Raw genomic sequence first — 26,796 nt, 5'->3', positions numbered from 1 at the left:
GTATTATACAGGGGTATGTATTATATAGTTAAAGTATAAAAATACATTATTACACTCATTTAAATTAGATTAGACAACATATTGTTATATACAATTATAATATAGACACTGTTTAATTCCTATCTGAAAAGCATAGATAATAATATTACCTAATTATTAGAATTGCCAAGTGGAGAAAATTAGATAATGCATGTGAAATAGAGCTTCTGGCATATCTCAGACACTCAATAAATTAATGTCATCCTCTTTATAACTACAATGAAACTTTTATTTAGGAGAAGAATCTTGTTCAGTATTATGTGTTAAGGCCACTGTTTAAAAATATGTGAACGTTCTATCATTGTAAATATTGTTAAATTGTTATTAATATGCAGACTTAAAATATTAGCTTTAAGGTTGGGTTGGGAAAGTAAAATTTTATGGTCTACAATTTTCCAAGGATAGATTCTGAAGATTTCTCCTGAAAGGTGATTTTTTAAATATCTTTTTTATACTTTGAACCAAAACAATGGAAAGGAAAATAAAATAGCAAAGTTCTCTTCCTCTTTTTTTGAATCAGAGACTGCATTTAACAAGTGAAAAAAGAAAGAAAGAAAGAAAGAAAGAAAGAAAGAAAGAAACCAAAAAAAAGGAAAAAGAAAGAAAAAAAATCTTGCATTTATTATGTTAGTCTTTCAAAAAGGACTCAATACAAAGTTAATGTTAAAAAATGATATTCAATTTAAAATAGAAACAATTTCAGAAAGGTCTGACACTCTCCTTTGCAAAGACTAGAAAAGAGAAAGAAGAGGGTAGAGAGAAAATAAATTTTTTAAGTTAAGCCTTTCTTCATCCTGCTGGGAATGCAGGCACCAAAGCCAGGTTCTCTTCCTTCATTTAAAGACTAAAATTCCCGCAGTTCCAGGGTAGTTCTTGATTAATCTTGGGTGCATGCCATCCCATGCTTCTTGACTGTGACTGGTTCAGGAACATAGACCTAAGCCAATCTTCAAACTATTAGAATTTGGTCAAGAATGATCTAATTTAGGTTAAGACCCAAAGAAATTTCCTGAAGACTTTGGTAAAGAAATTTCCAAATCCCTCAAAGAGCTGGGTTCTCTTTTCTTGGATATTTTTTGTGCATAGAGTCAAGGCTTAAAACTGCTGTAGTCATCTTGGTACTGTTTGAGGGGTAGGCAGATACACAGAGGAGGTAACAGCTGAGAAAGACACAGAGAAGCAGAGCTGGAGAAATTGGATTAAGCCAATGTAAGGTCTGAATCTTGACTTCTGAGGTCAATGAATTTTCTCAAGGTATGGTGCAAGACCAAGAGCATCAGCCTCACCTGGGAACTTACAAGAAATGCACATTCTCGAGTCCTACATTGGACCTGTGGAACTGGAAGCGTCGGGTAGGGCTCAGCAATGTGTGCTTTAAGAAGCCCCCCGCGTGATTCTGAAGCAGGCTAAAGTTTGAGAACCACTGATTTAAGCCAGCTTGAGTCATATTTTCTGATAATTGTTGGCAAAATATATTAAATATAACACATAGTTTGGTAAATGTATATGTCAATTATATACTTATTGAAAAGATCTCTTGTAAGTATGCTCAGGTTGACTTATGATGAATCAAAGTGAAAAATTCAAAAAGGGAAATTGTGGTATAGTAAGACTGGAAGATTGTTCTGGTTGAGTGTAATAGTAAAACTCAAAAGGTTTGGACCTAGATTTATATCCCTGTTCCATTACTAATTCACTGTGTAACCAGGGGAAAGATACTTTACTGTCTTCCTCTGTAACATGCAGGTGATCCTACTGCTGTGTTGAGTGTTAAATGAAATAATAAGTGGAGAGCAATTAGAACTTTTTCCTGACATATGCTAAGCATTCAGTGAATATGAGCAATTACTATTTTTTACTGTCAACAGGCCAAATATTCACCACATCAGAGAAGTCATAAGGAACAATAACACCTGATTGAAATGACTGTACTTTTTTAACCCCTTAACGGAGGCACTGGAGATTGAACCCAGGACCTTACACACGCCAAGCACATGCTCTACCGCTGAGCTATACCCTCCACTTTCCTTGGCCTGATCATATTAACATTCTTTCAATAATGTGGAGTTATTGGTGCCATATTACTGTGAGGATGGCATTTGGATTCAAAGTCAATAATTTTATTATGAAATTTATATCTTATTATGGATATAGCACTGTAATTGTTCACTGAAAAAATCCTCTGAAAAATAGCTCTTAGAGTCTAATTAAATGTTATTTTTAAATTTACTCAACAAATATTTATGAAGGGCCTAGTTTGGAGCACAAATATTAATATATTTTACATAAGACACACAAACACACACCTCTCTTATAAAACTAGAAAAAAAGACTAGATATTAATAGACTTGTTACAGTGTTTGTCTTTGGATAAGGGAACTGTGGTTTGTATTTTTCATTCTGTATTTTCAAAGCATATTTATGTCACTGTCTAATGAAAGTGTACTTTACATATACAAACCACTTTTCTCTAAGGGAAGACAGAGGTCCAGATAATCTCAGGGCATCCACGTTTCATTCCCACTTGTAATATAGTGGCCGGTCAATCCTATTTTGCACAGCATTCAGTTCCCAAATTGTAGATTTGCTTTTGCGCCTATAGCCAGATCGAGTCAGAGTTCATTGCCAGAGTTCAGTACCAACTCATGTCTTTAGGACTCCAGACTTCAGGGTAGAAAAATCAGTTGTGGATGCTGAAGGGCAGTATAAGCACCCAAACCTACAGCCAGTGAGCAGATGCTAATGAACCAGCCTATTCTGCATAGAAGCCCTGTGGGCTTTGATCTAGAAGTGCACAGTAGGGAAGCTGACCAGGTGTTGAAGGTTGACTACCTCAGGAAGTCTTGAGCCAGGAAACCAGCCTAACGTCTTTCTCTCACATATTTTCATTCACCAAAAGCTACATTCTCCAGGCTAGATGTATCCATGTTAGTAGTTACTCACTCATGAACCATGGTAGTGAGCAATCACAAGCCAGGACTCTAGCAAGTAACAACTTACAGCCAGTAAGTAGAAGGTATACACATTCTAACCACTTGTTACTCACCTCGATGATTTGTAATCATTCATTTTCCTCCCATAATTCTGTCTCCATCCAAACCGAACGGGGGAGACAAAGTATGGCAGCCAACAGAGCACAGTTTTTATGAGCTTGACTCTGTAACCAGACAGTCCTAGGTCTGAATCCCATTCTACTGCTAAAGAACTGTATGACCCAGCAGACACCTAACCTCTCAAACCTGCCTCCTCCGGCTATTATAAAGGCTGACTAAGGTAATACCTGTACAGAGCTTAACTCAATGTCTGGCACAAAGGAAACCCACAGTAGTGGCTAATACCTAATAATACTGTTCCTGTTCTCTTTCTTGATACATCCTTCCTCTGTACTCTTTGCTTTTACTACATAATGAGGTCTAAGCAGCAAATGCCAAGGAGGTAAAACCCTCCAAGTCTAGTGCTTTCTTACCCCTGTAATGAAGAGAGAAGCAGAAATAAAAGTGTGTGATAGTTTCCAGATTGTGAAGTTTTAGTGACTTCAGAAATGCTGGGCTCCTAGAGAACAAATAGCTGAAAGGAAATGAGTATATTCGGCAAACTGTTCCTTAGTGGCCCACAGCCAAGGCCTATGGGGAAGCTGGCCACAGGAAGAAAGAGTGCTCAGACTGACAGCCAGGTGGGAGGGCACCGAGCTCGGCAGCTCCCTCATAACACTGAAACTCCTAAGAGCTACCAGATCCTTGCTTTCTCTCTGACACCCACTGTGATTACAGATGACTTGGAGCTTCACTGATCTCACCTCAGAGTGGAAGAGGAACACCCTGACCAAATGCCCTGGCCAAATTCACACCCTCCTCTCTCCACCCTGAGATCTGTATGTGAGGCAGGTAGATGCCGGGCTCCCCTGGGACCTCACATGGAGTAGTAGGTCACATGACAGCCCTGCAAACTTTGGGCAGCCAGGGTCAGACCCAACCTAACCAGCCTCCCCAGGCCTTATGTACTTCATTGTGGCCCTCCCTTTACCTCACAGCCCCTCAATTGTGCAAAAACCAGGAAAGGGCAAGTCCAGGACACAAGGTCAGATACCATCTTATTTCACACAGCCACCCCACATTCAGAACCTCCAAAGGGAAGTGTGGCATCCGTGGACAGTGCTTTAGTATATATTATTGAAAGAATAACCTCAGATACTAAGTAGAGTCGGCCCCTTGGTTGAATCCACAGATGTGGAACCCGCAGATTCAGCCAGCCAACAACACCAAGCCTTTTTATATCAGGGACTTGAGAATCTGTGGATTTTTATGTCTGTGGGTGATCCTGGGACCAAACTGCCATGGATACAAAGAGACGACTCTAGTTTCTTATAGAAAGGGGCACACAGGAGGTTTGCAAACAACAAAAGACTTTCCATCATGTATCTATGTTTCTTCTCAGCTCATTTGGAAGGTAAATAAGGAAAGCCTTGAAGGTCCTTTTGGAAATACATCAGGTCGTAGACCTGAAATGATCTAAACAAATGATGTAGCTATTAAAATAACCTCATGGGATCCAAAAGGACAGTACATTAAAGGTTAACAAAGATACCTTGCTAATTAGGGTCTTCTCTCTTCTGCCAGAATACCTTGTCATAAAACCTCAACTTTGCCAAATGTCTAAGGCTTCAAATTATCACTGCATCTGTTACATGATCTGGAGAATATCACAGTTCTCAGACTCCTTCTGTCAGCGAGGTAAAGTATAGAATCCTGGGTTTACCGTGAGGTTTAAAAACTGAAAAGCATTATTCACTTCCTACTCAGGTCCTGTTTTCTTTGAAAAGTAACAGTTGAACGCTTTTGCCCAGCCCTTACTTTTCCTTTTTGTGTGTTACATTCTATTGTTAAATAACAATAAGAATGTTCACTAGGGGAAATCGTTGATGGCTTCGTTTTTCAGAATAAAAGTAACTTGGTACTGTTGAAACTTGTATAGGATCAGATTTGGAGTTTATTACATATAATAGCAGCTCTTGAACTTCTAATTCAATCCAGGATTAATTCTGAAATGTTCTCTGTCATATCAAACAACTAAAATTATTATTTTCATCGAAGTTTTAAGAAATGCAGAGATTCAGCAAGGATAAAAGCATCAAAAATAGTAAGATAACTTAATTCTAAATACCTTTACTATTATAAAATTATCATATACCTAGTCTCTTCCATTGACCATTCCTCAAGGATTTCACTAGGTCAGAGAGAAAAGCAGGATGGAGAATTCTACAGAGAGCATTTTGGAAGTACAATAAAAATGGCAGGCATGTTGAAGTAAGAAGATGAGTATTTTCATAAACAAATGAGTTATTTCTAAAGAGACAATTTACTTTTGAAAATATTTATAATGAATGCAGTCCAAGTCTATGCCATTGTTATGATTTCAACATGTTCTAGGCCAGAAGACCAGTTTAATTATTTCACAAGTCAAAGACAGAAGGCTCCCAGCACAGAGACTCATCAAGAATAGCTCTTTTCATAACAATTGCCAAATCCCTGTATATAGTTTCATGATGTTATGGGTTGAATTGTGTTCCCTTTCCAAATTCATATGTTGGAGTCCTAATCACTAGCATTTCAGAATGTGACCGGTTGTTGCAGGTGTAATTAGTTAAGACAACGTTGTACTGGAGTAGGGTGGGACCCTAATATGACTGGTGCCTTTATACAAAGAGGAAAGTTGGACAAAGAAGCTGGCACAGGGAATATACCAGGTGAAGACTGGACTTATACTACCATAAACTAAGGAACTACCAGAGGTAGGAGAGAAGGCTGGAACAGATCCTTCCCCAGCACCCGCAGGGGGAAGCTGGCCCTGTTGACACTTTGATTTCAGGCTTCCGGCCTCCAGAACTTTGAGACAATAAGCTGCTCTTGTTCTAAGCCGCCTCATTTGTGATGCTTTGTTACGGCAGCCTTAGCAAACTAATATAGGTGTCAGTTTATTTTTACTCTTCTAAATTTTGCTGCCCTTTTCGAATAATACAAAAGTGAAGACTCATGAAGCAGGGGAATGACCACGCACACTTACCATTCACTCCACTGCCCTGACCCCCGACCCTCCCACATACCTGGCTTCTTCCACAAGAAAACTGCTTGCTGCCTTGCTCAGCTCAGGCTCTCTACAGAGGTAAAGCACAGCCCGCCTTCCAGGTGAGCCCCGTGGGCTCTCTGCCTAGTAAGCCAGCCCTTCATCATAACTTTGCCTGTCTGACTTTGTTGGGAAGTTAAGTTTCTCATTTTAGACAGGAATGGGCCCCTTACCCTGGCAACTGCCCCCACCTTTAACCAAAAGTGCTGAAATTCTCTCAACAAAAATAAGAGCCTTTTCTTTATATTGACTTATGAAATAAACTGCTCCCTCTTCACACACACACAAACACTACAGCAAACTTTCCTGTGGCATTAGAGTGTGATTGGTGGTCTAGAAGATGTTGAGAAAGTGATATGTAAATAGGCTAGCACAAGTTTTTGAAGAATAGTATACTTAAAAGACTGACATACAGCATACGCACAAGGAAATACAGAGAGAAGAATAGAAAATAAAAGACAATTTTGTTTTCTTGTGCACTCAGCAGTCACTCTGTTCCTTGTTGATTGAGAGTATTGAAACTATAGGATAATTAGTATGTGTGCCATCTAGTTTAGGTTTGCTGGAATTTGACCAGAACTGCAGTTACAGATTGGCCCAGCTTTTGTAAAAACCTCTTTGTTTTTCTTGCTCTCAAACACATTGTAAATTCATCAAATGGCCCAAGGCTTTGCCGCTGATTCTCACACTCTTGTAAGAACTTATAAAAGGAGTGTTTGGGGCCAAGGCCTCTAAGCAGGACCCAGGTGTGGGAGGAAATGGTACCGATGATTCATCCCCCTCTAAGGTGATAAAGTCCCTTATTGGATGCAGCACCCTGATGACCAGCTCACCCTGGAAGTCAGCCTCAGTTCTGAGCACACAGTTCACACTAATCTTTGGAGAGGCCTGCAAACCTAAAGCCACAAGCAAGCCTGTGACTCACTCAGAATGAAACACGGGACAGAAGACTCCTGACCATGCACCATCTACTTGCCAAGACTGCTTTCTGCTAACAATCTTTATTCTTCTCAATTCTGGACATCTGGAAATATAGAATATGGCTGAGTGATGCTGCATTGAGTAGCAGATGAAACATCATATAGAAATAAGATCTATAGACAATCTAAAAGGCACATCTTGGACAATACTTCTGATATTCTGTATCTTTTTCTTTCTATCCTATAAAGATAATTTTTTCCATCTAATGAGAGATTGGCAAGAGGGAATGAGGGGGAAAGAAGCAAAAGAAATGAAGAATTTACAAGCTGGATGATGTAAACAATTGTATATATTTAAAATACATGCATTTCAGAAAGATTTTTAGTTGGAAAAATCTGAGAGAGAGAGAGATCCTATTGTCAGTATTTAGCATTTTAGAGAGCATCAAGATTCTGCTGCTTTAATTTGCTCCCTGGCTGCCGGTTAGTTACCAGTGTGAAGTGGAACCCTGTTAAAAATGCATTACTTTTTTATGATAGAAATATCTTCTAAAATTAAAGTAAAATAAACAGTGTTTCCCAATTCATTCCATATTTTAAAAAAAGGGTGTTTCTATTAAAGCAATTCATACCCCTCTACCTCCAAAACATTACTTTAAAACTTTTGGCAAGATGACGATGGTCAGTCCTGTGATTCTGAAAATTGTGGAACACCTATCTCATTATTTCTCCTGAAATCATGTGAAATTCACTACTATTCTTAGGCTTAACACTTTTTTAAAAAATATACTTTTTTTTTAGGACAGTTTTAAAGAAAAGTTGTGAAGATAGTACAGAAAGTTTCCATATACCCCTACACCCAGGTTCCCCCATTAGTAATAATAAGGGATGGTACATTTGTTACTATTAATGAACCAATATGGACACATTATAATTAACAAAGTCCATACTTTATTCAGATTTCTTTAGTTTTCTAATGGCCTTTTCCTGTTTTAGGATTCCATACGTGATACCACATTTCATTTAGCCATATTTCCTTAGGCTCCTCTTGGCTGTGACAATTTCTCAGACTTTCCTTGTTTTGGTGACCTTGACAGTTTTGAGGAATACTGGTCAGATATTTTATAGAATGTCCTTGACTAGTGTTTTTCTCATGATGAGACTGGAGTTAACATGTTTTGGGCAAGAAGACCACCCAGATAAAGTGTCGTTTTCATCACATCATGTCAAGAGCACTACCAGTACATTGAAATCACTCTTGGTGTTGACCTTGATCACCTGGCTGAAGTGGTGTTTGTCAGGTGTTTCCACTGTGAAGTTTCTCTCCTCCTCCCCACCACCTCCGCTTTCTATCATATACTCTTTGGAAATACACTGTTGATATGTTCACCTATTGAAGAATGTCTTGGTTGGTTCCAGTTTTTGGTGATTATGAATAAAGCTGCTCCAAATATTCACATGTACATTTTTGGATGGACATACATTATCAAATCAGTTGGGTAAATACCTTGGAGCATAGTTGCTGGATCATATGGTAAAACTCTGTTTAACTTCGTAAGAAATTGCCTTCCAAAGTGGCTGAACCATTTTGTATTCCTACCAGCAATCAGTGGAGCTCCTTTTTCTACATCCTCACCAGCAATAAGTATTGTTAGTTTTTTGGATTTTAGCCATTCTAATAGGTGTGTAGTAGAATCTCATTATTCTTCGATTTTTAATTGCCTCATAATTAATGATGTTGAGTGCCTTTTCTTCTTCTTGTCTGCCATCTGTGTATCTTCTTTGGTTCCCCAACACATTCTTAAATACTTAGATATCTCTTTGATGGTTGAAGCTGGATGGCAATATTGTATAACCTTTCTATTTAAATTTAGATATTCTCTCCTAGGAAAACTTCCTAAAATTTTTGGCTTTGGATTACTTAAGACAATATTCCCCATGCATTACTAATTCTGACATTATTTGTAGAAGGAGTCCATTTTAAATGGCTATGATGCATATTTGATAAGGTATTTTATTGACAGTCTACATAATAATCTTAAATATTTGTACGATTAGAAATTTCCTCCTTCCACATAAAAAAAGGAAGACAGTGCCTAATAGCATAAACTACCTAACAATGAAGGAGAGGACCAGCGTATGCCGCAGTTATCACATTATCATGCTCTGTGTCCTTGGACAAGTGACTTTACTACATGGGGCCTCAGCGTCCTCATTATCATGCTCTGTGTCCTTGGACAAGTGACTTTACTACATGGGGCCTCAGCGTCCTCATCTGTGCATAATGGGGTAAATGCAGATAACCGAGGATTTCTTCTAACACTCTGGTTTTATTCTTTACTCTCCTCTAGAGTCTCAGGCACTGACCAGAGGCTTGATAACACAGTATTCTTCTCTTTGGCCACCTTCCTCCTACCATTACCACACTGAAGTTCCTTTGTTTAGTTGTTAGTACCTGTTCCAGACCATTCCATAAGTACAACATTTAATTTCAGTGGCTTTTATTGTCTGGAGAATACTTTCCTTTGTTAATTTACTGTGTTTTTATTTTTTCATAGCAAATCTAATTAGGAAGAACTTGCTTTGTCTGAGAGTAATTAAATTTTATAAGGGCAAGTCAGTGATAGCCTTATAGTTTATCTAAAAATCATTCTAGACTGCTTACTAAAATCTGAATTACATTTCTCTCCATTCCCTTCACCGGGAAGACTTCATGAACAGAATTTGGGTTCTTGATCAGTTTCAGCTTTTGGACTACCCTCTTTCTAGGGGACAGATTTTAGAAGCCAAGAAATTGAGCCTGAAAAACAACAAACCACCAAAGAGTCTTACTCAGGATATATTTAGTAAACTCTCTTTTCCTTGCTGTTAAATGTATCCTGTTGCCTTGAAAGAAATGAATACACCTACCTTATACAGTGAGCAGTTTTTTCTCCAGGGAGTATTTTACTCACTCAAGTTCACCATAGGTCAGGCTAAGAGCAGTACTAGGATAAGTCATATTTCTTCCCACAGACATCCTTAACTGCTTCAGGATGCATGGCTGATTAGAAAAAATATACACAGTAGGCACAGTTTGTGACACACAGCAAGCACCTGCATGGCTTGCCATTGTGTTTAAGTCACACAGATTGCCCTGTGAGACAGCAAATCAAAGTACTAGCAGAGAATGTGCATTCAAAGTCAGTTTAGTAGCAGAGAATGTGTGTGAGCCCTTTTGAAAGTTCAAGTAAATCAAGTGATTGATAACAGGAAAGCAGCATTTCCTCCTTTACAGGGAGTAATTTACGAACCTAGGGATTATATATTTAAGACCATAAGAGTAAAACTTTCTCTGATGGGAAACTACTGTGTTTTTTCACTCTCACACAGATCTTAAAGCACAGGTCTCAATTCAGGGGCTTGAAAGATGTTCATTGCTCCCCCCTAACATGTTTGCCATTTAATTTATGGGAAGGAAGTTGACCTTACTCTGGCTGGCTAGACATATATTTATGGCCTTGTAGATATTTGAAGCTCAATACATGTTTATTATTGAATTAGAAAAAAGAAACATGCATGGGCTTTGAATAAAGGCTTAAGAGGTCTCATTTTTGAGTGAAATGTATGACTGATACCATAAGCATGTCCCAACAAACGTCTGAAGGCAGCTTTATGTGAGATGGCATGCTTATCTCATCAGCCCACTCTGGGTGGGCCCTAGAACTTGAACAGCAGTGGTAGATCCAGATACTATCAGATGTCATCATACTTGGAAGGGTTTTAGATTGGAACTTTATGAAGATGATAGATTTAAAACTAAGGAACAACTCTGTATATAGAGTACTACATAGTTAACTTAATGAGACCAGCTGCAAAAAGTCTTCAATAGGATTATGAGTTCCCATATCTGCTAAGGAATTGATTCTTTTAAACAAATAAACAAAAAATCCTTATATGCTTTGGGGGTCTAAGTTTCTAAGGTGTTCTACACATTTTTCAAACTGTGAAGGTTCTACCAGTACTCTTTTGTATGTCCAAGTTGTTCTTTTCCTGGGAAAAAATAATAGAAACTATCTTTCAAAAAGGACCTCCCACATTAGCAAAACTGTTCTAAATTCCCTGTGTGTATTAACTCACGTTTCTTTCTTCTATAAGGGCCTCTCTTGCTATTTTCCAAGGCATTCTCTCTCCCAGGCTACAAGTGCTCAGTGTTAGATTTCAAAAGCTGTCTTATCAGGAAGGAGTTTGCTTTCCTTTAATGTTCTCTACTGAAGTGGGCGGAGAGTTAGTGATTGGCGGGGAGTTAGTGATTGCCTGGGAAAGGCTGCCCTGCCTGTGTGGCCCTGAAATCTATGACTGTCTCTGTGTGTGTCCTGCATGCTGACCTCAGGAGTGAACTTCTAGAATATAACTTCTAGAATAGGACCAAGTTGGAATAGCTTTGCCCATTGCACATGAACATGGAAAATATAACCCTCTCTTGAAAGATCAATACTAGAACAATAGAGCTTCATGAGAAAAATCATGATTACCACTGTAGTATGTTACAGTAATAGTCTATTGCCCATTGCTCATGATTTGGTTTGTGCCCATTATTTGTACAGGATATTTATATACTTTGTGATATCTAGTTTAGCTGCACTGGTTCATTTTTCACTTACTTCCCATTTCTCAGATCTATTTCTGCAGAGATGGGATTCTGGATAACAAAGAGTTCCACCCTATATCTCACTGGAAGCCACATTATTGTTGTGTAGTAATTTATTGTCTTTGGAAGGATTCTGCACTTGGCATTAGGGGTCTCAATTTATAATCTATGTATCCTCTTTAGCACCTAACTCAGAAATAGTGTAAACTATTTTTAAATGATTAGCATTTGATTCTACTAGGCTAAATGCTTTCTATTCATTATCGCCTTTAATCCTCCCAACACTCCTGTGAGGTGGGTACTGTCTTTAATTCAGTTTGACATATGATCAAAGTCTGATCTGATCATGTTAAATAACTCAACCATTAAAAAGTTTAAAAGCAGGTCTGCTGATTCTGGAATCAGGTCTTCACCACAATAGTTATGTCTTACACATGTTCATGCTAACAAAAGAAAACAAAATGATTCATTTTTTAGATGAAGACAGATCCTAACATTCTTTCTCCCTGGTCATGTAAAATGATTAAGGAGGAAAATGGAGAAAAATAAAAGAAATCCTTGGTCTTCAGCATCAGGGGAGGTCTTACAGGTTTTCTAGGGTGAATATAAACACAGCTGAGCAATTGAATTGAGAATACTGCTTTGAGCCAAGGGAATGTAGTTTGAGTTTCAAAGTCTATCATACTGGCTTATACTTAGAAGATACGCAATAAGACATTGACTTGAATCCAGATATGTTCACCAGAACAGCTAGCCTCGGTATCAAGGGGAAGGTAACAGAATTACCTAACCTTTGGATTATCATTTATGGTTTGCAGTCTGCTTTTGAAACCCACACATATACATCGCTTGTGAAGTAGGTAATGGTAATGCCACCCAGCTGCTCCTACTCCTTGGTGTTTAGAGGTGCCACTGTGTTACCCTAGCAAACTATTCTTTTTCTTTTCCAGTCTTCACAATTGTCCATGATGTAGGTAGGACAAGTATTATTACTCATTTTAATGTGTTTAGTAGTAAACATATTTAATAATGTTTGTTTGAGATTTGATTCTAATAATTTTGAAAATTGAAAACTGCCAAGTAGGAGGAGCAGCAAGTGGTTTATACTTTACTTTGTTCTAGGAGAAATGACTTTGGTGAGCCTTTTGCATCTTGCAGACTTAGACTGAGATGGAGATTTAGATGGAGACCCATATTTTCAGAAAGCCCTGGATTATAAAAATTTAATCCAAACACTGCTACTTCCAACTGATATGTTGAGTTCTATTTAATTCTAATTCTATACTTGAGAATTCTATAATTCTCTAAATCCAGTTCTATAATTGGGAATATTAGCAGGACTTCACCCCCAGTCTTGATTTAGACTGCCTTAGAATCAAGAATACCTTTTCCTTGGAAGGTGTGTGTCTTTTTTGTCCAGATAGTTACTCATGGGGTTCTGGGAGCTGAGGCACAGCTATGACAGAGGGACTTAAAAGTCTCACACTTCCCACACCCCTTCCTCCTCCTAGTGCGGGTTAAGCTGTGAAGGGAAATTAACCTGAGGCTTGTGCTCTGCTGCCTGGACTGATCTGTTAGTAACCCAAACACATGCTAGCTAAGACAGAGCAATCAGGATTTTGAGAAATAGAGGGAACAATTGTGATGATCTCTTCCAGACCATTGTGGTCAAATTACTCATAAGTTGGGGCTGGATGGTAGATGGGGTCTTATCTTAAGGAAACAGATAGTGTTACTGCCTATCATTCTGGCTTCAGTGAAGCACATCTGACTTCATTTAAAACAAGAACAAGAAAAACAACAAATAGTTGGTCTTAGACTGGAGTTTGGAGGTACTTAGAGATTTTCACTTGTGGGCCTGAGCTGGTCTCCAGGATACCAGAAGCTGTGGGAGCTGGCGGGGGCGGGGTGGACCTTGAAGTCCAGCTAGGTTTGTGGGTCCTAAAAGTAACCAGCACTGAATATAGCTGTTGGTTCACCTGCATTAGACTTTATTTCCAGGTCTTCAGTGAAATCTTATTAAAGTAACTGACTGGTGTCACTTGTGCTAAGAGAATTATCTTAGATCTGAAAATGAGGTATCAGTGGTGATCACCTCACTCAGATAGACCTACCTTAACATCCTCGGGCCTGGGCAGAAGTACAAAGGAGACTTGTACACCTACACCTGAATATTTAAACACTATGAATCAAGCTACCTAATTGTCTAAAATAGGACTCATCCTGCTACTTTGCCAAGTCTATCATTATCATAATGACCTAGAAGACTAGTTCAAATGTAGAATTCTCTTCCTCTTCTTCTGCTGCCCACAGTCCATCCCCTTTTCTTCCCACACTGGCTCTGTCCCATATAAGGAGGGGTCTTATTCACCCATGTATGGATATCCCAGGCCATACTTCCAATCTCCATACACACTCCCACAGCAAACGGCCACCCTTAGCTATCCCTTGAGATTATATGGTATGTACATTGAATGCTCAAGCTTCAGGATGAAGGGCCCAGGGTTGGAGCCTAAAGTCCCTCTGGGTAAGAGATTCTGGAGCCACAGGGACCCAGAACATGGTCTAGAAGAAGGTGGGTAGGCCCAGTGGATTCCCCACCCTGTAGGGTGGGACATGGCTGAAGGAAGGTCAAAGCAGGACCCCTTGCCCCGTTCTAAGAGCAGGAATGTCAGGAAAGGACAATTTTCCCACATGGCTACATTGTAAGTATAAGAAGCAGCAAAATCAACAGTGGAATGTAAAAAGAGAGAGAGATCAGAATAGAAAAAACTAGAAGGATTCTGCCAGAGGTCATGAGACCCCTGAGTAACTCTCAGATATAGGTGGGGTGACACTGAGAGGGGCTCATTTCAGCAAATCAGCCATTGGGAGGTTTACCTGTAAAATTATAATTTGGAAATAAAGGGGTCTGTTTTTTGAGAAAGATTGCTTAGAAACAGGTTACACTGCATAATTCCTCTATTACAGTGCATTCCCCAGAAAGGAGAAGACAAACTTCAGGAGCTAAGAGGCTTCCACAGTCACATTTCTACTGCACAGCAGAATGAGCATCTGGTTTACAAGTCCAGTATCTTCTTTGTGAAGATATCTAGAGGAGAAGCAGCCAGAGGAGGTAAGGGGAGCTTAGGGCAGGTGTATTCATGAGAGCTCTGCCCAGAATCTTGCGGGTACCTGGATGCACAGAAGAATCCTTACTTCACTGATTTTCCTCAGCAGGTTTTCCCACCACACTGACTTTGCTATTGAGTGAATTGGCTTCCTGGTTGTTGGAGGTGGTTTTATTTCCTTTTGATTCCTCTTACCTAATTTTCTAAACTGGTGTATTTTTTTATGCTAACCACCATGGATTTCTACTTCGAGTCAACATTATTAGCCCACTTCCCCAGTGTAGGGTGATTATTAACCTTAGCTGAGAGACTCCTTGCCTTGTTCTCATGACTTGGGGACTTTTCTGACCATTTTTAATGTTTCTTTTCTCATACTGCATGACTAGTTTTATATCCCTAGATGTCTACTGCATAAATTCTGATACTTTGAAAAAGGACTCAAGACTTGGTACTATCTCTTGAGCACCTAATTGCACTGGATGCCTTGTTTCTTGTAGCAATCCTCTGTGACAAAAACAACAAAAGTAATGACTAGCTTTTGTTGAGTACTTACTATGCCCAGCGCGATGCTAAGCTCTGTACATCTATTTGCTTATGTATTATCATAGCCCCGTCATGGAAAAGCAATCACTCCCATTTTAGAAGCGAGGAAACTTGCAGAGAACATGAACTGTTTAAGGCCAGTAATGGTGAGGCTACGATCTGAAACCCCAGTCTAATTCACTCCATGTCCATTTCATGATGCCTGTATGCTGACTGTATATTGTAATACAGTAACTTAGTGTGTCTATTTTTTTTCCCCAGAAGAAATAAATCATTACTTGTAGTTACTGTACTCTGACCCATAACATGTGGTTGCCTTGGGAATGTCAGAGCTAAAAAAACCTTAGAAGGAACATCTAGTCTAATACTCTCATTTTATGGTCAGGAAGCAGAGAAGTTCACAGGCATTAAATGATTTGCTAAAGGCCTCGCAGTGAGTTGTATAAAACCCTAAATGCTTGTTTTCTAAATTCTTACTCTGGTTTGTGTTTGTTTGTTTTCACAAACATTTTTATGAGTCTATGAGAAGCCAATTTGCCAATCCTGAAAATTTTCATGTATAGTGGTCTTTGTATCACCATTTTTAACCTCCTTATTTCAGTGATGAAACCCAATATTCTCTAAATAACAATGTAGAATCTCAATTGAAAGTCCTCAACTAAAAATTCAGAAACTGAAAAATAGCTGTATGCAAATAGAGTCTCACTTTTCAAAAGTAAATGAAAAGTCACTTTGCTATCATAAGACTGATGAAATCTAGAATACCTTTAAATGAACAGTAGTTGGGCTTTAAAAGAAAACCTTTATTACTATTATATTTATAGTCATATAATTGCCCTATGAATACATTGTTGAAATGAATTATGGTACGTGCTGTGATCCATAAAGCAACACATGGAGTGTGGAAGAATTTACTTAACCTCACTGCTGGAATGCCAGTTTCCCCACCTCCAGCAGTAGGAAGCTGGACTAGTATGGTTCATTAATCATAGATCAGAACGCTAACACACACAGCAACTAAACAATGTACGGGATTAAATACAGAATTAACACCCGTTCGTAGTTCTGCCTTGATTTCCACGCATGCTGCTGTTTCTACCACGTCATTATCAGGCAATAATTGCTATGTCAGAGAAAACAAGAGGGGATACTCCGTCCTTCGTGCCTTTCCCAGGGATGAATATGCCATAAAGAATTTTATAAGGGACAAGAGGATTAAGTTTGGAAGAAAAACAGCTCATTGGGGAAAAAAAAAGGCTATGCAAAGGACCACACACATTTTCAAAGTAGTGTCTGGTTCATTATTCAGTGTTGCTCAGGCATTACATTAGAATTCTTACTTGCCAAGAGCCAGAAAATTCAAAGGTTAAGAGCCAGCTGCTAAATTCAGATTATCATGTGCTTGGTAACAGGAGCAGTAGAATAGTTGTTAAGTGGTTTCACTTCCAACCCACCTATGGAATCACTTCTCTATGTCTATCTATCCACCTGCTATAGACGGTGTGAAATTGTATGAGCATTTGCATGTATGACAAGTGTATGATATTCCAGTATTTACTCTATTTACTTTGAGGATAATCACAAGCCAACAGTGATGCTATTATATGACTGCTTACATTTTTAAAAGTTTGGTTGAATCAATTAGGAAATCTCCTAAGCATTTTTTTTTTCATAAATATGCCATATAGTTTTTTTCCTTTTGGAAATTATTGTAATTCGTCTCTGTCAGGAGAGTAGTGAAACATTCTATTTCCATGGATATGTGTGCCACTTTTTGGAGATGTTAATAACCAAAAATAATTGCAAGACTTTAGAAGAACAGTACAGTGTCCTGACACTTTAGCCAAACATGGAGTTATCTGGTCTGAAGTTTTAGAGAAATCATGATCCTAAAATACTACTTACTTGGCTTTATTGTAAGCATTGAAGCGGATCTCAGTGTAAAGTAGTGCAGTCTGAATCAGCAAAAAATTAAGTCAGGAACCTTTTAACTTTCTGGGGAAAGACATATATTAGATGATAACTCCCAACCTGAGCTTCCCACCACAAAATCTATACCTGCTCATCCACAGTTCCTCCCACCTGCCTTCACTTCCCCTGCCATCACATGGAGGCAAGGTCACACATCCTATCCAAAGCCATCTTCTTCCATGTGCCCGATGAATCCCATCTCCTTTCACCTCCTGTGGAACTTTGCACTATTGATCATCTCCTCCCTCCACTCTGTATTCTCAAACTCATCCCCTTCAAATAATTCTCCCCCTCCGTGTTCCCTTTCAACAGCATTTAAACATGCCTTAAAACACACACACAGAGAACACTCTCTTGTCCTACTCATCTTCACATCCAAGCTTTGTGAACCTTGCTATCACGACTTCCTCATTTCCTATCCACTTTCTTCCTTTTAGAAAATATATTCAAATATTTTGAATATGCAGATGCTCTCCAGGCTTCTCCAATCTGAATTCTACTCTGCCCAAGCTACTCCTGCTGAGGCCACCAATGACCTCGTGTTGCTAATACCAACGGCCATGTTCAATCTGTATCTTATTTGGCAACACATCATTCAACATAGGCAAGTAGTCTCCTCCCCTGGCAGCTATACCATCCTCCTCTCTTGTTTTTTTCCATCCTCTCCACAATTTCCTCCCCCATCTCCTTTAATGTCTCTTCCTCCTCTATCCATATTTAAAGGATGGAACTCCTCAGGGAACTGCTTAAAGTGTTCCTCTTTTCTCTTTCACAACACTCCCATCCTAGGCAATCTCAACCACTCCTGTGAGTCATGAACCACTTGTGCACGGACAACTTTCAGCATATATACTCCACCCAGACCAACATTCTGAAATCCAGAACCATACATCCAATGGACAATTCAGCATCTCCACTTAGACATGGCACTGACAACTGAAACCCAACATGTCTAAGTCTGAACTCATTTTCCCACCCAAAACTCCTTTCTGCCAGTGTTCCCTCTTGAAAAGTGCATTACCTGCTCCTTGTTGCTCCTGTCAGAAACCAGGGAACAAGGCTGGACCCAAATACAGACAATCACAAACCATTTGTTCAACATTTATTTAGTGGGTGTAGAAGTCTCCTAGGACCACCATAACAAATTACTACAAACTTGGTGGCTTAAAGCAACAGAAATTTATTCCTTCATAGTTCTGGAGGTGAGATGTCTGAAATCAAGGTGTCAGCAGGGCCCTGCTCCCTTTGAAAGCATCAAATTGTTATGGGTTGAATTGCCTCCTCTTTGCCTCTGGTGGCCCCAGGTGTTCCTTGACTCATGGCCCTGTAACTAACCCTGCCTCTGTCATCACATGCTCTTCTCTTTTGTCTATGCATCTTTAGTCTTCTTATAAGCACACCAGTCGTTGGAGTTAGGGCCCACTCTAAATCCAGGGTGATTGCATCGCCAGATCCTTAACTCATTACACCTGCAAAAACTTGGTTTCCGAATAAGGTCACATTCTGAAGTTCTGAGTGGAAGTGAATTTCTGGGGACACCATTAAACTTACTACTGGGGGAGTGGAGAGGAACAAATTTTATAACTTAAAAAATATAGATAGGAACATATTCATTTATTAATCACTTCCACTGGCCAAAGCAGGAACCTGTTCTGGGGGAAAAATAAGGACAAATCCCTTTTCACTTTTCTTCAGGCTTAGTTCTCCTGAGCTGTTTTGTTTGTTTGATTTTCCTTTGCTCCAGTCTTAATAATTTATTATTTTGGTAGACAATGAAATATTTAAATTCTGATAATTAAACAAACAAAAAACAACATATTCCCAGTAAATAGCATTAGGCCTAGTTGGTGTCAAGATTTTAACTGGTTCTAAGGGATAATTTTCAGCTGACTGCTTAGAAAACATGTTTAGGGAGAGGCCTACACTAGTGGAGAGGGCATTTTTGTTCTTCAGTTTCTACTCATGGGCACTGGATGCTTCAGCACTGGATACAGTGGGCTGTATTTATATTTTGCTAAGTTACCCAGTAGAATTGCAATGCCTTTGAAAGATCAGCATTCTGACAGCTCTCCTGCTAGTCCTCCCAGGAACCTCGTCTGTCCAAGGTCGTCCTTGACATCACTTTCCGCCTCCTCCCCTACATCCCATCAAGTCCACTGATTTTACCTTCTACAGACCTCTCTAATCCATCGACTTCTGTCCACCTTCACTGCCACAGTCCTAGTCCAAGCCACCATCTTTGCCTGCTTAACAACCTCATCAGCTTCCTGACTGACCTCCCCAGGTCAGTCTTTCTCAGAGCAACAGAAGAAACTTTTTAAAATGCAAGCTTGATCATTTCACTCATCTGTTTCAATATCATCCCATTCCCTTATTTTAGAGGCCAAATCCTTTCCCCAGACCCTCATCGCACACTGCCTTCAGGACCCTACGAAACTCTAGTTTTTCCTCTTACCACATACTTGCTACAAAGCTGTGTTGCTTGACGGTGCCTCTCTCTAACCTACCTCAGGGCCTTTATACATATTATTCTCTTTGCCTGGCATGTTGCCTAAGAATTTAAAAGCACAGGCTTTGTACTGCATTTGAGATCCTGTTCTGTTGTTCATAAACTGTGTGGCCTTTTGCCAGTCTTTGAACTTCTTTAAGTCTCACTTTCTGCATCAAAAAAAAAAAAAAGTGAATAAAAGTAACATTCCCAAAATTGGTGTAGGGATCAAATAAGAAAATGGATTTTAAAAATTTCCCAAGTTACATAGTACTATGTAAATCCTAGTTATAATTATTACTGTTATTCTAATAGCACTGTCCAATTGAAGGCCTTGAATCTCACTTTAAAGCACAACTTAAGAACAATGTTAAGTTGAAAGATCTGTATCAATATGAAAGTGCTTGCAAAAGACTTTTTAAAAAAATTTTTCTAAAATCGATTGTGTTCTACTTATATGCCTATTATAATAATTTATCAAGCATGCATTTTTCAGCCGTTTTGGGGGAACAGTTTCCAAATTAGCAGAATCCAAATTAAAGTTTTATGGCACATAAGGGAACATGTGGTGATTCCCTATATAGTTTTGTATGCAGTAGGGTAACCAATTTATCTTGGTTGGCCTGAGACTTTCCTGGTCTTAGCACCTAAAGTCCCATATGCTGAAGGCCCCCTCAGTTAGTTAATCACCCCAGTGTACAACTAATGTCCTCGACGTGCCTTCCACCTGCAAGAAACGTCCTTTCTATGCCTCATCCAAGGCTCCTATTCCTTCCTGATTGTGTTCCCTAGTGTTATGAAAATGGTAGAGTCAGGGAAAGGGGAATATTGCCTGCCTTGGTCTCTCTCAAAGCCCTGACAATGAGAGTGATGCTAGTTCCTTAAGAATCTGGCCTTGGAGCATCGTGAGTAAATGATATGATCTATGAGCAACCACAGGGCCAAGATGGCATTCTGCACGGTGGACGTAAATATTTCAGTGAGAAATGGCTACCTCCCACCCCTGGGGATATGTAGGGGCATCCCAGTGGATTCCTGAAGTTGAGCAGGCCAGGCCTGTGAGTTACAGCTCTTTCAAGTCTCAGTCACTCGAGAGATACTAAGCTGTGCAAAGTAAGGTTGTGTTGTACTTGTCATTCTGGGCACTGCTATACTGCTCACTGGCCGTGAGATGCCTCATGAATGCAGGGTGCTCGGGCTCTCAGCAGGGGAGACGTGGGCTGAAGAAAGGGGACATGCTGCCCATGCCACAAAATCACCATCCTAAAGTTTGGCCCAGAACAGGGCAGAGGTGAGGTCCGCTGTTCCAGCGGCCACCACAAGAGCTGGAGCAGAAGCCTGCCACAGAGCTTCTTAGGAGAAACGCAGCGTCTCACCGGTATCACACTCATTCATAAGTTTTCATGCCTTGTCTATCCAAAGCCAAGAAATTTATAACTCTGGTGCTCAGCCTTCTCAGTTCTCCCCACAGCCATCTACTAGGCACTTACTATCATCTCCAAGACCCAGAATCACCCATCTTTCCAACCCCTACCCTCTTCCCAGCATCTTCCCTCTGCTGGGTGGCATCTTCTCTTTGAAAAAATGAGGCTTCTTCCTTCCATCTGCCACTTTAAGGGAAGTGCCTCAGTGATTGGCTGATTTCCTGTCTTCATTCATGTTATGACCTATTGTTAATTCATCTCCTAAAGAAAAGAAAAGAAAAGAAAAGAAAAGAAAAGAAAAGAAAAGAAAAGAAAGCCTTCATGTAATATCTGGCTATGTGCCCCTTTAGGTAGGGCTCACATTATATCTTAAGTAAAATATTGGTAGAAAAATTAGAAGCTTGGCTATGAGGAAAACATCAAAATGAATCCCAGGTTTTTATAACAGAAGGACCCAGGTTTTTATAACAGAAGGACCATACTGTTGTCATGGTTTTCTTGCAGTGAAGACATGGGATTCTTCTGCTCTTTCTGGTCACAGACACCCTGGGTTGGAGTCCAAGTACCCATTTCCTTTACACTGAAATACACTAGGAGGACTGAGTAGTGTCCTAGCAGGGCTGTGGGGTCATTGACTTAAATACAATGCCATTGTCTTAGTTTCTTACATTTTGTCAGGATTCAGCAGCAGTTAATCTGATGCTATCTGTGGCTGCTGGTTGCTTGTTTGTCTTAGTCCACAGTTTGAGCCATCTTTTTGTTTATTTTGGTTCTTTTTAAAAGGCCCTCTTTGTGGTCTTAGGCGCTGTAAGTAGATGGAGTGAAACCAGGAGTTAATGTGTAAAGTTTTTCATCTTTGGAGAGTTTCACTTCAAACCAACTCTGGGTCACATGTGCACTGAGTTGAGTTTTTGTTTGGATAGAAGGCTTCAGCTTGGAGAGAAAGAACAGGAAGTGGGACATTCCAGCCCCCAGGCAGCAGCTTCTGCTTGTCAAGCTGTTCTTGACAATAAGGTCACAGACATTTAGTAAGGGCGGCTCTGGGAAGTAATTTACAAATTATGCTAAGAGCAACAACGACAAAAAAGGTTTATTATTAAACTGGGAATGATATGAGCACACTAGCAGAAACAAGGTTGTAAAATAAGCTTCCTCCAATCCAAGTATCAGGAGACTCTGCCAGTTAAAGAGAGAGACACTTCATGTGGGAAGGAAACCAAGGCCAGAACTGGAATCCTCCCCCTTGCAAATCAGTGTCCCTTGGGCAGGAGCATGGAGGAGGAGAAATAACAACTGCTGACCAGGCTGTGAAAGTGTGCAGCTAGAAGACTGAAGGGGAGAGCTGCTTTTAAGGACGCAGTTGCAACACATTCCGATTTCAGCCATGAAGCCACCATGATGGGCAAGTGTGGCTCTCAGAAAGTTGGTGCTTTCTGAATAAGAAATCAGATAAAGAAGCCAGAAGGCATGGCTGCAGCTCAACAAATACATGCATTCAAGTTAGAGAAAACAACTGATCACCTTCTGAACTTTCCTAAAGCCTGGGATGAACAATTTCTTGGTATTAAGAAGCCATTTCCTGTTTATTTTACTCCATCTCTGAAGAGGTCCCAGCAAGCAATCTATGTCATTTCTCCACTGGCAAGGACACCCTATAGGGGCCTGGCTGAGCCATGAATTGCTGTTCTCATGAGCCCTGACCCCTTACCTGAATTCAGAAGAGGCAGTGCCAGTACTGGGGAAACTCAAATACCATCTAGTGTTATGATGATGAGTTTGTGGTTAACTTAGCATGGCCCAGTTTCTCACTGATGACAGATTATATAACCAGATTGTCAATATCTTGCAAGAGAAAAGGTGGTGGATCATGTACTTTTTCAGATAAGTACACTTCATCTTCCTAAAGCTCCATAAAGAATCTACACATACCTGAACCATACATTCTAACCAGTCCCAAGAAATCATTCACAGGGTAAAAATGGAATTAAAAAATTACAAAGCACAGCTGCTTGGGAAATTAATGAATTCTTTTTCTTTTTTAAGAAGAACTAAATCTGTCAAATGAGACCATTTGTAGACTCTAAATTACCCAGGTTGCCCTTACTACACTCAAAAGATGGTAGCCTGTTCTTTAAGGCATACAACCTCCATCTAGCCTCCCATGCCGTTGCTTTGTTATTAGTAAGGCCATTTGTGTTTGAGCTAGGAGGAAATCCAATGGCAAATGAAAGAGGTTTCTACTTTTTATGAATTAGCCTTTCTTTTGCCATGCCATCAAAAAAGTGAGTACACGGCTAATTTCCCAAATCTTTTCCAGGCTGGCAGTGAATAATTCAAGTAAATCACTGGATGCCTTTATCTCTGAGTGACTCATGCTGTTGAGAGCCAGCTTTATGGGTTTGAAACCCAGCTAAGTTCTCACTGCCTCCTTTGTCTTTTTACATAGCACAGCTAGGTTTAAGTGAACTCAAAAGTTGTTTTTGAACTATGTAACTCATTATTATAACCCATAAAATTTTTATCTATTTGATTGGATCTAAGTATTAAGCTGATAGAATATTCTATCAATCTGAAATATAATCTTGACACAATTCTGGAAAGTCATGACACTATGGTATGTTCCCATAATAAAGGACATCAGTTTTATTTTTAAAAGGGAAAAGACATAGCTCATTTCTCATCTTCTCTAACTGAATTTTTTTAGAGATTATAATGTGTAGAAGAGTGCAATTAATCACATTTTAATCTAATATTTTAGAAGACAATCTTATATACCCAAGATGAACTTGAGAAAATGGCAAAATTAGCCAGATGTTTGAATTAAAATAAAATGACTAAAGTTCAAAACATTTTCTCAAACATGGTAAAATCATCTCTGCCTTTTTTAGAAAAGAAAAAAAATGAATTTCATATTGACAGTGTGTGTCTCCTTTTATTAGAAAGATTTAAGGGTCTGGAACCTTCCAGTTGGAGTTCCTAATTAGCAATATTTCCCACCTAATTCAAGACTTGCTTCCTCTGAGTGAGTTTCTGAAGAGGTAGAGAATCTGCAGACTTTAAAATTGTACAGAATTTTCAAATGGTCTTAAAGAATAGTGTCATTTTTAAGTAATTTTCCACATATGTTTGATAAAATCATGTGTCATGAGTAAGCAAGCAATGTGGAGTTAGTACTCCTCCAATCCTTTATTTCAAAGATCAAAATCAGTTTTAACTGAAGAGCTGTAAAGATAAGCACTGTCAACTTGTTAAGCTGTCGGCACCAACACAGAGACTGACTAACCCAAACAGGTTCTGTGACCCACAGAAGCAAGAGCTACTTCTCATCCTTTCTTGTGAGTAAAAATACTACTGTCACTTATATCTTAAATAACAAATGTTAACACTTAATTACTGTTGGCATTTGTCAGGTTCTGGCATTTGAGACTCTGATAGTAATAAATGTACTCATCACTCAAGAATTTGAAATGACACATCCACCACTTTCAATCCGTAGCTTATTAGAGCTCAAAACATCCAAAACAGCTATGAGTCAAATTAAATAGGCTATATTTTAGCAAAAAGAACAAGGAGTTTTAGAGTACTTAAACTGAGACAAAAAGACACTGATGTTTCGTCCAAGTTCAGGTACTCACCCATTGTATAACCTCAAGACAGTTACTTATGCCCTCTGAGCTTGGTTTCCACATATTAAAAATGGGATAATGGATCTCATTTCAGAACATTATCGTGCAGGCTAACTAAGAGAACATATATGAAGCATTTACTACATTCTTGATACATAGCAGGCATTCAAGTTGCTGGTAGAACTCTCTTCTTGTGTAACCACAATATTGTTCTCAATGAGAACTTGCTTCATTATACAGGTAGATGTTTTCAAACTCAGCATCTTTATGAAATATACATAAATTGCCTCTGGTGATATAATGATTCAGATAGGAGGGCTAATGAAAAGTCTTCCCGATTAGCATCACATTGTTCAGAGACCTCCAGGAACAAGAAGGTGGTGCCTGTGAAACCTAGGACTGTCTTGTGTGCTACTATTACCTCTTAAGGCTGTGAAACAAGGAATTCTGTGTCCTGCTTTTCTTATGCTCTCTCTTCTTTGCATAAACTGGACTTTAGTGACCTAAATCGACCATGTTAATTTTGGGGGCAGCACAAGATTAAACAGATGCACTAATGAGAAAAAAAAAATAACATGAGATGACAACATTTTAGTCACCAAGGTTCTGCAAAACAGGATGTTCTTTCCACACCACCTCTTCCTCTCATTCACTGGGGATGACGAGTTACAGGACTTTGGTGCTTGGCAACTTATCATCCCAGAAGGAACTTGGCATGTCCGTGAGCTAGAGATGTGCTTTGAGCTTGCTTTCCTCATGTTCCCTTTCCCCCAAGGGTTTCCAGGGTGCCAGCAAAGAACACACAACTTTCTACAAAAGTATAACTTAAAGCCCTTGTGAGAAGGGAGAGTTAAAACACAAATCTGTGATTATAAAGTTTCATTAAAGGAGCTGTCATTGTTAAGGTAATTTAAATGGATAGCACTTGGGAAGAAATTATAAAAAAAACCTGTAAGCTCTAACAATGATAAATCAAGAGATACTGGTACTTAAGAGAAATGAAAAGCAAAACTACAATGAGGCATCACCTCACACCAGTCAGAATGGCCATCATTCAAATGTCCACAAATGACAAATGCTGGAGAGGGTGTGGAGAAAAAGGAATCCTCCTACACTGTTGGTGGGAATGTAGTTTGGTGCAGCCATTATGGAAAACAGAACAGAGATTCCTTAAAAAACTAAAAATAGACTAATCATATGATCTAGCAATCCCACACTTGGGCATATATCTGGAAGAAGCTCTCATTCAAAAAGATATATGCACTCCAATGTTCATAGCAGCACTATTTACAATAATCAAGACATGAGAACAACCTAAGCGTCCATCAACAGATGAGTGGATAAAGAATTTGTGGTGTACTTATACAATGGAATACTGCTCAGCCATATTAAAGAATAAAATAATGGCACCTGCAGCTACATGGATGGACCTGGAGATCGTCATACTAAGTGAAGTAAGCCAGAAAGAGAAAGAAAAATACCACATATCACTTATATGTGGAACCTAAAAAAATGACACAAATGAACTTAGGCACAAAACAGAAACAGACTCACAGACATAGAAAACAAACTTATGGTTACTAGAGGGGAAAGAAGGTGGAGAGGGATAAATTAAGAGTTTGAGATTTGAGCAGGTACTAATTACTATATATAAACTAGATAAACAACAATTTTTTTGCTGTACAGCACAGGGAACTATATTCAATATCTTGTAGTAACCTATAATGAAAAAAATATGAAAAGGAGTATATGTATGTATGTGTATGACTGACGCATTATGCTGTACACCAGAAATTGACACAACATTATAAACTGACTATACTCCAATAAAAAGAAAGAAAAAGAAAAAGAGATACTGGTACCCAAGAGTCTTAGGTAAGGCACACTTCAACATCCAATCAACAATTGACCTTCATGCAGTCTAC

The 26,796-nt window shown here is 39.2% G+C and overlaps 1 protein-coding gene across 9 annotated transcripts in view; it reads left to right on the top strand.

The window, feature by feature from the left end:
- NEUROD1 (neuronal differentiation 1) overlaps positions 1–26,796 on the top strand; it is a 175,811-nt gene that overhangs the window by 75,188 nt on the left and 73,827 nt on the right. For 7 of the 9 annotated variants that reach the window (XR_004136758.2, XM_064484958.1, XM_031451763.2 and 4 more), the window contains one exon: positions 14,680–14,824. The exons of the other annotated variants lie outside the window; for them this stretch is intronic. The gene's annotated coding sequence lies outside the window, so the exon portion shown is untranslated. The remainder of the gene's footprint in view (positions 1–14,679; positions 14,825–26,796) is intronic. 9 annotated transcript variants of the gene reach the window in all.

Source organism: Camelus dromedarius, chromosome 4 (assembly GCF_036321535.1).
Source record: "Camelus dromedarius isolate mCamDro1 chromosome 4, mCamDro1.pat, whole genome shotgun sequence".
NCBI lineage: Eukaryota > Metazoa > Chordata > Mammalia > Artiodactyla > Camelidae > Camelus > Camelus dromedarius.
Note: the sequence above shows the minus strand (reverse complement) of the source record. Positions and strands in the feature narration are given on the sequence as shown.